We start from the raw sequence: 13,770 nt of genomic DNA on the forward strand, positions 1-13,770 counted from the left end.
GGGCTTCAGGCTGTTCCTCTAGTCCAGGGACCCCCTCCTCCTGTGCTCTGGAGACCCCCATCGGGTGAGCGATGAGTGAGGGAACATGTGGAAAGCACCCAGGTTGTCTCCTGGGCCAGAGGTGAGCAGGGAGGGGAGGAGGTAGGGCAAGGGGCAGCCTCGGAGAGCGTGAGGTTTGCCCACGTGTGGCCCGGAAGGGGTGGTGGGCCCTGGGGGGCAAAGCTAGGTCAGGGGCAGAGAAGGAGCTTCTAAGGGGAGTACTGAGAAGGCGGCCCTCTGCCCACAGGACAGGTGCAGAGTGGAGGTGCATATCCAGGCTCCTTGTTAACCTTGACACCTGGGACAGGAGGCTCCCCTCCCCCCCCCCCCCCCCCCGCCGGCATCCTTTGTCCATGGTTCTTGGAACTGTCCTTCGGGGCCCCAGTGACAGGGGCCCAGCAGGGTGGGCAGGGGGTGGCAGGAGCCTCCCCCCCCTCCCCGGCCCTCGACTCCCCATCCTAGGAAACCACCTTCTTGGAGGAAAGAGAGGCGTCAATTTTGAGTGGCCGCTCTTCCTGATTCTGGTCGTCCTGTCCCACTTTAGTTCTCGTGACTACAGTTGATGGGCCCATTTTACAGGTGGGGAGGGCCCGAGCCCGCAGGGTTGGGTCATGAGCCAAAGCTCCCTCCCCGGAAGGGGGCCTGATTCTGGCGTCCGCCTCCGAGGCCCGCGTCTCAGATCCACCACCGTCCCCCCTCCCGCCGTGATGGGAACAAGATCTCCGGACACGCATCCCTCCCCTGGACGCTCTCCGTCTTTGGCCAGGTGCCCAGAGACCACGGCGGCGGCTTTGCACTCTGCGTGGGGTGGGGAGGGGAGGACAGCGGCCCCCTGAAGCCTTCATGGTCCGGAGTCCGTGGCCATCAGGGGTGGGCAGTGCTTGGGCTGGTGCTGCTGGGGAGAGCTGGCTTCCGAGGAACCCCAGGGGGACCAGCTGGATGTGGCCGGTTTGCCAGTGTGGCCAGTGGGTGGGTGCCTGGGGGCCTCGTCCACCAGCCACGTGGGGGGCATGGGACTGGGAAGGAGAGCCGGCCTGGGGAGCGGGTCTGGGCCAGCTGGCCCTCACACCACCTTCTCAAGGTGTCCCTCAGGGCTCCTCTGCACTTGAACGACTCACTCCCCGCCCCTGCAAATCCCCCCGAAACCCGCGGGAGCTCTCTGCTAGTGGGGAGGAGGCCTGGGGCTCCCTTGGCCACTCCAGCGCCTGGGAGCGACTCACTCAGGGGTCAGAGGTCGTGGCACGGGATGGGTCTGGCAGATCCCAGCGTCCAGGCCCAGCCCCAAACAGGGTGGTTCCCAAGCTCCTCCCTCTGGGGACCACCTAGCCCATCCCCCCTGAGGGTCCCAGCACCACACCGGGCTCTGCGGGGGAGGGTGACTCATTGCCAGGGCCCTGAGGGCTGTAGAAGCCGCGGCTCCGGGAAGAAAGAAAGTGCTCAGGGTGAGCTGGCCCCGCCCGTACCTCCCCGCCCCGCCCGGCCCCAGTTCCCCTTCTCGAGGGCGCGCTTAGGCAGTTGAGGCTTTGGCCCTTGACCGCTTTCCTGGGGGAGGTCTGCCGACCTGAGGGAGCCCGTCCGATAGCCTGGGTGTGTTATCTGAGCCGGCCGGGGGTCAGGACCCGTTTGGGGCTCACCTGGCAAAGGGAGGGGGGTGCTGGGCGGGGCCGCAGGGACCGAGGGCGCCCCCGGGCAGTGTCAGATTCCCGGCACCACCCTGCACTCCCGTCCCGCCCGCCTCCCCCGGGCAGGACGGTCTGGGAGGAGGGGACTCTGCGGGCGCCCTGACTTGTGGCCGGGGCAGTTGGGACTGGACGTCCAGGTGAGCCGTCTTCCCTCTCTCCCTCCCGGAGCTCTTTCCTGGGGGACCCTGTCGCTTTCCTGGAGGCCGGCTCGGGAGCTCGGCTCCTCGGCGTTTCTTACGCACAGAATGCACCCCGGTTGGTTTCGGGCCTGCAGCCGGGCGCCCCTTCTCTCCTCCGCCCCCCGCCCCCCGCCTCTGCTCCCCTCGCCCTGCCCCCGAGCCTCCGGGCTCAGGCGGTCCCTCCTACCTCTGCCCGCGCTCTGGGAGGCTCCTTGTTCCGCGGCCACAAAGCCCCTTTGATCCTCTGCTCGGCTCCGAGCCATGTGACCCGGTGGGCGGGCCGCGCTCTCCGGCAGCCAGCGCAGCCCGACTCAGCTGCAGGGGTGAGTCCTCCGCTCCCTTTGTTCCTTGCGGCCTCGCACCGGCGGTGGCCGGGGGCCCTCAGGTGGTGCGGCCGCCCGGCGGTCCTCCGACGGCCCGGTGGCGGGGCCGCGCGCGGCGCCTCCCCGGGGGTCCCTGTCCCCCACCCGGGCCCGGCCCCCCGCTCCCCACCACCAGCCGGCGGGACGGCTCTGGGTCCCCGGGAGAGGGGCGGCGGGAGCTCGGTCTCCACGCGGGGCCCAGATTTTCGGCCGCGGAGCAGGAGAAAAGGGCTTTGTGCGGCCACAGCTATCTCTTTGTAAATATTGGGCCAGCTAAGCCGAGTGGCCAGGTCCTCCCGCGGCGGGGAGTTTCTCACAGCCGGTTTCCCACTCGCTGGGGGCTTCCCTGGCTTCCAGGAGGCCCGGGAGGCACTCGGATTGGCCACCGCTGCCTCTTAAAATCGTTCCGCACAGATTGTCAGCCGTTGGGGCGGGCGGCTGGGAGGCTAGCTTCGGCAGACCCTGGACATGTGGGTGTCCCATCTGGTATGGGCGCGGGGGACCCTGCCGCGCTGTCTCTGGGTCCTGGGGACGGCGGGAGGGGGGGGGCGTCTGGAAGGCGGCTTGTGCCCGGAGCATCCTGGGGGGCCGATGCCACTCCCTGTCAAGGAACGGGGCTGTGGGGGGGTGGAGGTGAGGGAGGAGCTCCTTGGGGACGTGCCTTCCAAAGAACTTTCCAGCCGAGACGATGGGAAATCCCCCAGACTCAAATCCCACAGCCAGCCGGGCGAGTCCCCCCCCCCGCCCCCCTCGTGCACCAGCGCTGGGGTGGCCGGGGTGCTTCAGAGCCTGTGCCCTCTGCTCCCAAAACTTCATCCCACTGCCCCCTGGGGATCGACTCAGCCAGTCCTGGTGCCCCTCTGCTTCCTCTCTGCCAGGAAATTCTGCCCCTTTTGTCAGAGGTTTGGGGGAGCATCTCTGCTCACCAAAGAGAAGTTTGGAATTCCTTTCCTGGAGGAAAATGTGCCGCCCGGGCAGTGGCTTCTGGCGGTAGGGATAGCACCCTAGCAGGAATTTGGTTTGGATCCCGCACGGAAAATTCTGTTAGGCAAGGACGGAGAAAAAGCCCCCCATTCCCTTCAAATCCCTTATGTCCCCTTCTAAGCCCTTCTAATCACGTGTGGGTTTCCCACCTCGTTCATGGGCGCTTGGCCTCCGTGGGTGTTTACATAAATGTCACTTCTCTTCTGGCTGGCTCCCCGTGGCAACCCAGGGGGGCTCCTGTTCAGGAAATAGGAAGCAGAATGAGTTTGTTTGACCATTTGGGGCTGGAGGACCCGTGTCTGTGTGGGACCTCTTTGGAAGGGTGGGATGCTTGCTTCTGTCTCTTTGGGTCTCCTTCGGGCTCAGGTGAGACTACGGAGGGAGGCCTCTTCTGTGGCTGACCCCTTTTAACGTCTGCGTTGTCGGTGACCCCTCCTGGGCATCCCCACTGTCCCCCCCCCCCCCGATTATTTCCGTGTTGGGGCACCTGCATCACTAATGTGTCTGCTGGTTTCTGTCTGTATTTCCGACAGACTGCTCCGTTTGACTGGCACCGTGTCAGGGACGGTGGCCAGTTCAGCTGGCGTGTGGGGAGGGCCTACTCTGTGTGGGGCACAGGGCGCTCTGAGACGTGGGGAGGGGGCAGCCACAAGGCCCCGCCCACCCAAGCCAAAGACAGCCCAGGTTGGGGCCCGTGGGTCGTTCCCTGAGTGCCCCAAGCCTCGAGAACAGAAGCCCCAGAAGCCCCGCACCCCTTAAGGCAACCAGAGTCTCTGGGCTGACCTACCTCCCACCACCCCCTCCCCTCTTCCCCAGCCACGTACCCTCCCCACTTCCTGTTGTGTCATAGCCTGAGCTGTTCTTGTCAGATAGGATGAGACGCATTCCCTAGGGGCCTTCAGAGAAGGGGAAGACCCTATCCTTAAGAAAGCACCCCCGCCAGCCTCTAGCCTAGCTTCCTGTGTTGTCAAAGGCTTAGGAGCTTCCGTTATCCGATGCCCCCTGCACATTTAAGGCTCGGGCCAGCTTTCCCAGGCCACCCAAGGGGTTCTGGGCTCCCTCCTGCTCTCCTTGGCCAGGTGCACAGGAGGGATGACTTTATTTCAGGGCTGGTGATCTCGGAGATCACCGCTGCCCGCTTCCCCGCAGCCGAGCTCTCGGGGAAGATGCTTCCAGCAGAAATCGCAGCCCTTGGCCAAGACTCCATTCCCAGACTTCTGCCTTCCAGCGGCAGGCTTTGATTTGTTTATTGAGAGCCATCCTGGTTCCTCGGACAGGTAGGGACCTGCTCTCAGGCGCTCAGTGGAGCCTTGCGAGGCCTTCCCAGGAACGCTCCCCAGGGTGGCAGGCAGTGAAGTCATCTGTGCGGGCCAGCCCGTTCTCCGAGGAGCAGGCTGGGAAGCCAGGGGAGGCCCACAGCTAATGATAGGCCTTCCAGCCTGCCCGCCTTGGCTTGTCCCTGGGCTGGGGTGGGTGAGTGGGGTCCAAATGCCCCTTCCTCTCTTTCTCTGTTATCGCCACCGGGAAGGGCCGGGCCGCCGGGCCCAGGAGTTCCGAGTTCTGATTCTAAGTTCGGGCCCTTGCCCTCTGGACCAGCCCGTTCCCACCTTGAGAGCAGAATTGGTGCTCAGCCCTCGGAAGCTGGTTTCCGGGAAGAGGGTCTGGGCCTTGGTTTGGGGGGCTGCAGCTTCTCACAAGGGGTCTGAAAGGCGAGGGTGAGCCCGTCAGCTCACTCCCCTCTTCCTGGCTGTTCCAACCGAAATGTGATGTTTAGACGTTTTAGTTTAGCTGGATCGTGGCAGAGGCACCCCCAAATTTCTTGTGCCTCTCCTGAAGCTGGGGGTGGGGGGGCCACCCTCGGGGAGATGTTGGCTCCCGAGCAGCCAAGGTGGCCCTCGGAACCCCAGCTCCAGGCTGGGGTTGAGTCACTGACACTGACCCTGCCCCTCCCTCCCTCCCTCCCGCCCCCCGCCCCCACACTTGGCCTTGGGGAAGAAGGGCTCACCAGGCATTGATTTTCTCCATTTTGCACCTGGCTTGCAATCCCCACTTCCGGGACCTGTGTCCCCAGAGGCCTGCCAGCCCCTGCCCTGCCCTGCCCTGCAAATGCCAGGCACCGAGTGCCCAGTCATCTGAACGGTCATTGGAGTGTCCTTGCTGATGTCCCCAGCGGAGTGTGTCCTACCCCCCAGATACTTATCTCCTCCCTTATCTCCCAGGCCAGGTTCTAGGTGCCTGTCACCAGGCCTTTGACGTTGGGACCACAGATAAGATTTTCCTAGCTCGGAGCAGGAGCGGGACGGTGATTTCAAATTCACTCTCCTGCGTGGGAAACCCCCCCCCCCACACACGGACCGGACGGGGACATTGTGTCCTGTCTTTCCCTAGACTGTGGACTTGTGTGGAGATTGCATTTTATTGATCTCTGTCTCCGGGCCCCGGACCTCCCAGGAGCTTGCTCAGTTAACGTTTGAATGCATGCACGGTCAGCACAGTCAGCACGGTTTGCCCAAAGCTTTTCATCTTTTGTCCAAATCCTCTGCTTTCTGTACGACCAGCTCCGGAGAGCCTTACGAGAACAGCCCGTGGCCCTACTGCCTATATACGTGCCCTCCTTGGAGTGTTTCTTTTCTTGGGGATCTGAATACATCCTCCCGGTGCAGGGGACTGGACCAGATGGCCCGGCCCCCACTCTGTGCCCTGGTTCCGGGGAAGTAGGGGACTGAGGACAGGATCCACGTTGCCACCCGTTGGCGGGTATCAGCTGTGGGCTCCAAAGACCCATGACGGGGGTGGGGGGGGCAGGGGCCCCCCTGGGTCGGAGGGAGAGTCGCTGCTGGGAGATCTGCAAAAGCAGATCACATGCTCTGCTAATGCAGGGCTGGGCCCTCCAACAGGGCCCGTCCTGCTGACCACAGTTGACTCCGGGCCCGGTGTGCGGAGCCCTCTGTCTTCCTCTTGGGGAATTTATTGAGGTGACGAGGCTGCCTCATGCCCTACATGACAGGTGGAAACTGAGAAAGTTTCTCTTTGGGGAACACGTAAGGTTGCCTATTAGGAATAAGTTTCTTTATTACAGAATAAATGAGTCTTTTAAAATTACTTCTTTTTCACAGAGAGACAGAGACAGAGCGTGAGCAGGGGGAGGGGCAGAGAGAGAGAGGGAGACACAGGATCGGAAGCAGGATCCAGGCTCCGAGCCGTCAGCACAGAGCCTGACCCGGGGCTCGAACTCACGAACCGCGAGATCGTGACCTGAGCCAAAGTCGGACGCTCAACCGACGGAGCCCCCCCAGGCGCCCCCAGAATAAATGAGTTTTAAGCTGATTCCTTGAGCCACCTCTGCTCCAGGCCACCTCAGCCCAAGGCCGGTTTGACCTATGTCGATCCGAGTGCCCTCCTCACCGCCCCCCCAGAGCCCACCTGGCCAGCCGAGGGGCCACTTCATGCTTCCTCTGTGCTGCTGAATAGTGCCCAACAAGCCTTGTTGGCACCTTCCTGTCGGTCTTCCCGCGCGTCCGGAATGTTCCGGTTCAGGGCAGAAGCCCGTTGTGCCCTCCTCTGGTGCTTTCCTCCCCATCTTGGAGGCAGATGCCGGGACGAAGGCCTGGGAAGCAGGTCGGCCCCACGGGTTCAGTGACTTATCTGCTGATGCCAGATTGGCAGCACTGGAGCTGGGACCCCTCCCCCCCGCCCCGCCTTCCCATGTGTCCCCTACTCAGGTGTAGAGTGAGCCCTCCCCGAGTCCCCTCTTAGGGCCCCAGCGGGCGGAGGCCCTTGGAGGCAGGATGTGGGGGCCGTTCCGAACCAAGGGAACTCAGCGTCCAGGTGAGGCTCCCAGCGAGGCGGGCGGTGACTCCGGGTGGAAGCCGGGAGGTTGGGGAACAGTGAGGAGCCTGGCGGAAGTTCCTGTGGAAGGTGAGGGGAGAGGCGGGCAAGGGTGGGGCGGCCAGGAGACCCCTGTCTTTCTTTGGTGGAGACCTGGGCCCAGGGACCAGCCCCACCTCTGTGAACTTGGCATCAGCCGGCCACCTAGGACCGGGTCAGCGTTTCCTGAGGCTCCTGACCAGCCCCCACATCTGCTTTGTCGACCTGCTCGCTCGCTGGGAGAGCGGCCCGCTCCCCAGATTCCGTGCGAGGATGGACATTGCAGGGAGAGCTTCACACGTGGGGCCAGGGAGCCGCCTGGTGGTGCCTGCCGTGCACCTGTCGACGGCCCCGCGGCCTTACACACGTGCCGCGTCGCCTCTGAGCCGCCGTCCAGTTTCCGGAAGGTGTACCGCTTCACGGGGTCAGCAGGGAGGTCACAGAACCTGGACGGGGAGGTGCCAAGTGCGTGCAACCCCTCGCCTGCCGTTCTCGTGAGTCCTGACCTCGGGGCGGCCCTGGGCTGAGCAGGGTAGGGAGACCCACGAGGCAGGCCTTCCAGAAGCTTCCATCCCAGTTAGGTGGCAAGTACACACCAGCTTGGGTGGCTCCGTCAGTGAAGCGTCCGACCCTTGATTTTGGCTTGGCTCATGAGATCGAGCCCTGAGGAGGGCTCTGTGCGGACGGCGTGGAGCCCGCTTGGGATTCTCTCTCTCTCCCCCTCCCTGCTTGCGTTCTCTCTCTCAAGAATAAATAAACATTTAAAAAGATGCACCAGCTGTAAGATGAGAGGCTCTAGGAAGGTGTCCTAGGACCTGCTGGGGGGGGGTGGGGGGGTGGGGGGGGTCCCAGGAAGCAGCTACTTTGCAATTGGGACTCAGCAAAGGTTTCAGGGCCCGGAGTGTTGAGATGCTCCTTCTGGGCTCTTTGGAATTTCACTGGAGACACAGAGGAGAGCAGCTCAGGGGCGGCTGGGGGAGCGGGACCACAGGGGAAATTTCAGGGAACATGTGGGGGGTGGGGGTGGGGCAGAGGAGGGGCTGGGGGGTGTGGTGCCCACCTGTCCACATGGCCTCAGCAGGTGCCTGCTTCCTGCTTCCTGCTCTTCCTGCACAGAGTTCCTCAGCTGACCTTCGCCATCCTTCCAAAGGTCTTGGCTGCCTCCCCAGCCCCCCCCCCCCCCCGGGGCTCACAGTGGAACCGGAGCACCTGGTCAGTCACACCTTGCCCGTGTGCCAACAGCCACTTCTGTCTTCATTATTTCCTTATACATCTGCCCAGCAACGCGTTTTGGACACCACTCAGCAGGAAGGTGCAGAAATGCTTCTGGGCCTGAAACCCAGGCCTGGCCTGCTCACATCTCCTGGGGCCCATCGTGGGCCCGCAGGAGGATGAGCCAGTGGCCTCTCCCTGCACCTGTCGGCTGCTAGATCCCAGATTGTGGGGGAGACGTGAGTCAGGGATGGGAGGCTGGTTCTCCGAGGGCCCCGTGTTTGTGGGGCGGTCGGGGTGAGGACAGTCCCACCGCGTGTGCCGCCCTGAGCTGGCCCCTCGCCCTGGGGTTCCCCGGGGACGGCTGGGGAGTAAAGCCCTAACGAACGCCACGGGGCACTCGGAAACTCAGGCGCTAAAGTCATCATTAAACCGTGAGCCGCCAGAGACCTCCCGCCCCGCCGTCTCTGGGGCCTTTGCCGCCCCGTGAAAGCGGGGCTTCCGTGAATTCTCTGTGACTTGTTTCCACGGAGGCTCGTTCAGCAGCATCCTTCGGGTTTGGGACGGGACAGGGCGAAGCTCGGGCCTCTGACAGATTCGGGGTGGGTCGTGCCAGAGATGGTCCAGGATATCCGGCGGCTGGGCCTGCGCAGAAGACTGAACACCTGCCCGGTGTGTGCGTGTGCGCGTGTGTGTGGGGGGGGCCTGGGGCCTGCTGCTGCTTCACCCGGTTGGTTCCGGTACGTGTAAGGGGTCGCAGGTGTCCCTGCCTCCGGGAGGGGAGTGCTGAGTGGGTTTTCCCTTGTCCCTCCTGCCCAGGGACCCTCTGTGGTTGCTGATTGGCTGCGTTTGAATCCCAGTCTCCCCTCCCTTCAGGTTGAGGTTTTGGTTTCCTTCTGTATTAAAGGGGGCTCCTAATGAGCACCGGTGGGGTCAGGAGCAGAGAGGGCAAGGGGGGGGGAGTCGCAGGGCCAGGGAGCCTGCCAGCGCCCCCACTCGCCGGGCTGCAGAGTTGGGGGGCACCTGGAGGCGGGGTGTTGGATCGGAGCTGGGAGCTGGCCATGGACGAGGACACAGCCCTCACCCCTGGTCACTGGGGAGCAGGTTACCTGTTTTATTGCTGTTGTTCGGAGCTTTATTGAGATACGCTTCACACGCCGTTAAAATTCAGTCGTCTAAAGTGTACAGTTCAGAGGTTTTTAGCGCGTCCCAACGTTACCCAGTCATCACGACTAATTCCAGAACATTCTCATCATCTCAGAAGAGACCCTGTTCCCACGAACAGCTCCCTGCCCCCAGCCCCTGGCAACACGAAGCTGCCTCGTGCCTCTGTGAATTTGCCTGCTTTGGGCGTTTTATAAATGTGGCATCAGAGGACAGGTGGCTTTTTATGCCACGGTGTCTTCAAGGTCCACGTGGTAGCAGGGGTCAGCGCTTGGCTCCTCTTACTGGCTGAATAGTGTTCCACGCGGTGGTCCCGTCCTGTGCTGCTTACCCCTTCATCAGTAGCCGGGCATCGGGGCTGTCGCCGTTTTTCAAGAGCTGTGAATCACGCAGCACTCGATGTTGGTGCCCCTGTCTTGGTGCGGACTTGTGTTTTCACTTCTCCCCGGAATTGCCGGTCGTGGTCGTGCGATAGTTGGTTCGCCAGCACGGGCGGGGGCGCGCCCTGTGTCCCCGGCGGGGGGGGGGGGCGCGGCGGCGGGGGGGGGGGCGGTCGCTGCGGGCTGCTTTCTCTCCTGCACTTTCCCCCGTGACCTGTCTTGAGTCTGTGTCTGGGCGATTCGCCAGGGGTCCTTTTGTTTCCTTTTGCATCCAGCGGTGAATGGGCTTGTGGATGGGTTTGGGGGGCGGGGGTGGGGGCACAGAGAAGCCATTCGGGTCTGCAGCTGAGTCCTGGAGCTGACTTCCGGTTTCCGTGGGCCCAGAACTAAGGAAGGTTTGCGTGTCTCTTCTCTCCTCTCCTCTCCCCTCCCCTCCCCTCCCCTCCCCTCCCCTCCCCTCCCCTCCCCTCTTTTTTCTCTCTCCTCTCTCTCTCTCTCTCTCTCTCTCTCTCTCTCTCAGCTGCAGCAGTGAACTCCCGCAGTGTGAGAGAGGAAGTGGGTGGAGGGAGTGGCTGGGTTTTGTGTGACCCCCTCCTCCTCCCTCTCCCCCTTCCCCCCTAGAGGAAGCTGAGGGAAAGGAGGACTGGGGTGTGGGAGCGGCCTTTCTTTTTTTTTTTTTTTCCTGAGAGAACGCGCTCCCCCTTCCCCCACCGGCCTTGGCCCCGGGGAGACCTTTCCTTCCAGGGAGGGTGGAGGCGCGGGGGGCTGCCTCTGGGGTGCAGGGAGGGGGCGAGGGCCGCGGCATCATCTGCAGGGAGCCACCGAAAAGTGAAGTGAAACAAACCCGTGTCCATTGTCATCTGAAACCACCGCGTGAGCGCAGGAAGCCGAGGCCCTTTGCCCCGCCTGCACCGAGGCGCCCGCTCCCCCCGCAGCCCGAATTGAGCGCCCCGGGAAGGGCCCACTTGGCAGGGCCGGGAGCGAGCGGTCAGGCCCGGGCCAGGCTCCCCTCCTCCCGGCCCGCAGCTGGAGGGCCCTCTGTGCCGCGCCAGTTCACAGGCAGAAATTACCATATGAATGTGGCTCCTTCCCGGAGCCTCGGGGCGGAGGGACCTGGGAGGGGACCTGGGAGGCGACGGGCTCCCACCCCTGTGGCCTCCACCGCTGCTGCGATCTCAGGGAGGACACCTCAGAAGGTTCCCATCTGCCGGCAGGTACCCCGGGGGGTGTGGAGGGTGCGGGGCCGCCTGGGGGCCGCCTGCGGGCAGGGTCCCGTGAGGGTGGGACCCCCCCCCCCCCCGGACTGGTGTGCTCGCTAGTTTAACTTTCTTCCGTCGTCACCCGTGTAAGAGCCCTGTGATCTTGTTACTTTGGTCTCATTTCGAGAGTCGAGAGTCGCGGCCCGTTATCCCCGGAAGCCCAGGATCCCGTGTGATAAAGCGAGTTTGAGCGCTTTGCAGACTGAGAGGTGCCCAAGCCCAGCCCAGCCCCGGGGGTCAGCGCTGCTCACTGGGCCCGGCCGGCGCCTTGCGTCTGCGGTCCAGGCTGAGCCCCTGGGCCCCGGGACTGGGTATGTTTCCAAGGCTGGCTGGGTCAGAGTTATTGGAGGCAGGTCACGTGTAGCTGGTGAACCGCAGATTAGGGGACAGCAGGAAGAGTCACCCTTGGGCTATGAAACTAACCGACTGACCCGAGTTCCCAGGAGGGCATGTCTTCCGGGGTTGCCCGGTGACCGACAGCCTGGTCCCTCCACGCTGGGGACTCGCTTGTCCCTGTTGCACTGGCCAGGCCGTCTGCAGCGGTGGGGAGCGGCTTGGGGCAGCGACCGGGGTGGTCCAAGCCCCTGCCCACCGGCCCAGTCTCTGCCCACCTCTCCTCCTCTGGGCGCCCTTCCCCCCCATTTCCTGAGCAAAATTTCCTGAATGGGCAGGAGCTGTCCTCGGAAGTCCGTCCATCCGTCGTCCGTCCTTCCTCTTCGGTGCTTTGTGGCTCCAGAGGACGACGGAGACTGGAAATGGTTAACATCCCATGCCCATCCTGCCACACGCCGAAGGCCGAAGGCCGTGGGGAAGCCCGTGGGAGAGGATGCAGGCCAGCAGTTTGGGGCCGGGCCGAGAGGCGCCACCCGGCTTGGCCGGGGAGCAGGGGCCGGCCCCTTACAGTGTTCTGGGAAGAGAGGAGGAAGGAAGGGTAGCGAGTTTCCTATTCGTCCGTTCATTCACTCACTCACTCATTCATTCATTCATTCAACAACTGGGGAAATGAGGGGTTCCTCCAGGAGCAGAGCAGGAGAGAACCTCTGTGAGGAGCCTTGTTTGCAGAGCTGGTCAGAGCTGGGGAGACAGTCCATTCACCCAAGCTGGAGAGCTGGGTATGGGCTTCTGTTTCCTGTACAGCTGCTTAGAGCACTGACTGGGCACTGTTCGTGTGCTTCGTAAACAATCTTGTTTGATTCTCCCAGGGCTCTCGGGAGGCAAGCAGTAGTATTGTCCCAATCTACACAGAAGAAAATGGAGGTGCGGAGAGGTTAAGTTCCTTGCTCTGGGTCACACAGCGAGTGTGATGGTGGGGGGTGAGGGTGGAGGGCAGGCATGGTGATGGCTTGGGTGGTGGGGGCCGCGGGGAGGCAAGCAAGGCCGCCACCTGCAGGGATGTTGGGCTGGAACTGGTAGGACTTTGGGACAGGTGGTTGGGTTTGGGTGATGGAAGGGGAAGGACCAAGGCTGGGCCCCCCAGATTTGTAGCTGTGATAACTGGACGCCTGGAGGTGCCATTTACTCACGTGGAGGGATTGGGGGGTGGCCCGGAGGGTCAGAGTTCAGTTTGGGGCACGTTCGGTCTGAGACCTCCAGACTTCACTGGGCGGGGGCCACGGATGCTGCTGCCGGTGGGGCCTCGGGGCATCTCCGCTGAGCTGGGACGGACTCAGAGGGACGGTCAGTTGGCATCAGTGTGTGAACCGGACAGAGGTTGGCCTGTGACGCTCAGGGGCTGGGCAGAGTCGCCTGGAGCGAGTGTCCAGCCGGGGGCCAGGACTTCCAGGTGGACGGAGAGCCAGCAAAGAGGCTGAGCCCCCCCAGCAGCCTCGGACAGAGGAAAGGCAGCGGAGGCCTGCGCGACTAAGAGGAGAGAGCGTGGCAGGAAGGAAAAGACTGACTGGGGTGCTCAGGGCTCAGTCCCTGCAACGTGGGGTGAGGGGTGACCCCTCAGTACTTGGTTCCGCAGAGGTCTGGCAGCCGTGTGCACTCAGAACCACCAGTCCAGAAGTACGCCCCAGCTTCACCCCCCAGTGCAGACCAGGAAATGGGTTGTGCCCACTTCTCTCTGGTGTATGACCCAGCCCTGGGCTCACGGGTGTCTGCACCCTGCCCATGGCCAGCGTCCCCCCCCCCCCCCCCCGCCGACTCCAGGCGGTGTTTCAGGGGTTGATGGAACGTCCGCCCCGAGGGGTAACTGGGCAGCTGTCCCTGCACACGGCTTTTTCCTGGGGAGGGCCCCGGGTAGAGGGGTGGCTGTGTTTCTGAGATTCCTCCGATGGGCGGGCTGCCCGTCCCGCGTTCCCCTACTGTCTTCGGATGTGTCCTCAGAGTTCACGGGGCCTTTCTTGGGCTTATCCTCGGAACGAGTGGCTCCCGTAGGAGCGCCGGGGAGCAGTGGAGTCTGGGACATGTGGAATCGGAGCGGCCCCGCCGGCGGGGGGGACGCGGTCCGAGTAGGAGCCCTTGCTAATCCCCAGGCCCCGAGCCCACTGCTTCCAGAACCTCTGCTCTCCTGAGCAGGAAGGACCCAGAGGTGGGAGAGAAGATGACTCCAGCTCTCTCGCCACTCCTCAGCCCACAGCCAGAGCGACAAAGGGATGGGGGACCTGATTCAAGAGGGTCCAGGGCTGCTGACTCCCTGC

The 13,770-nt window shown here is 63.4% G+C and overlaps 1 protein-coding gene across 9 annotated transcripts in view; it reads left to right on the forward strand.

Annotated features, from left to right (window-relative positions):
• Positions 1-13,770, forward strand: part of SEPTIN9 (septin 9) — a 151,940-nt gene that overhangs the window by 116,508 nt on the left and 21,662 nt on the right. The window contains exon 1 of one of the 9 annotated variants that reach the window (XM_019818314.3): positions 1,538-1,626. The exons of 5 other annotated variants lie outside the window; for them this stretch is intronic. The gene's annotated coding sequence lies outside the window, so the exon portion shown is untranslated. Of the gene's footprint in view, positions 1-1,537; positions 1,627-1,720; positions 1,859-2,088; positions 2,224-10,824; positions 11,084-13,770 lie in introns of those variants that run through there. 3 more of the 9 variants (XM_019818315.3, XM_019818317.3, XM_003997238.6) reach the window with 3 other exon arrangements.

This window comes from Felis catus, chromosome E1 (assembly GCF_018350175.1).
Source record: "Felis catus isolate Fca126 chromosome E1, F.catus_Fca126_mat1.0, whole genome shotgun sequence".
Lineage (NCBI taxonomy): Eukaryota > Metazoa > Chordata > Mammalia > Carnivora > Felidae > Felis > Felis catus.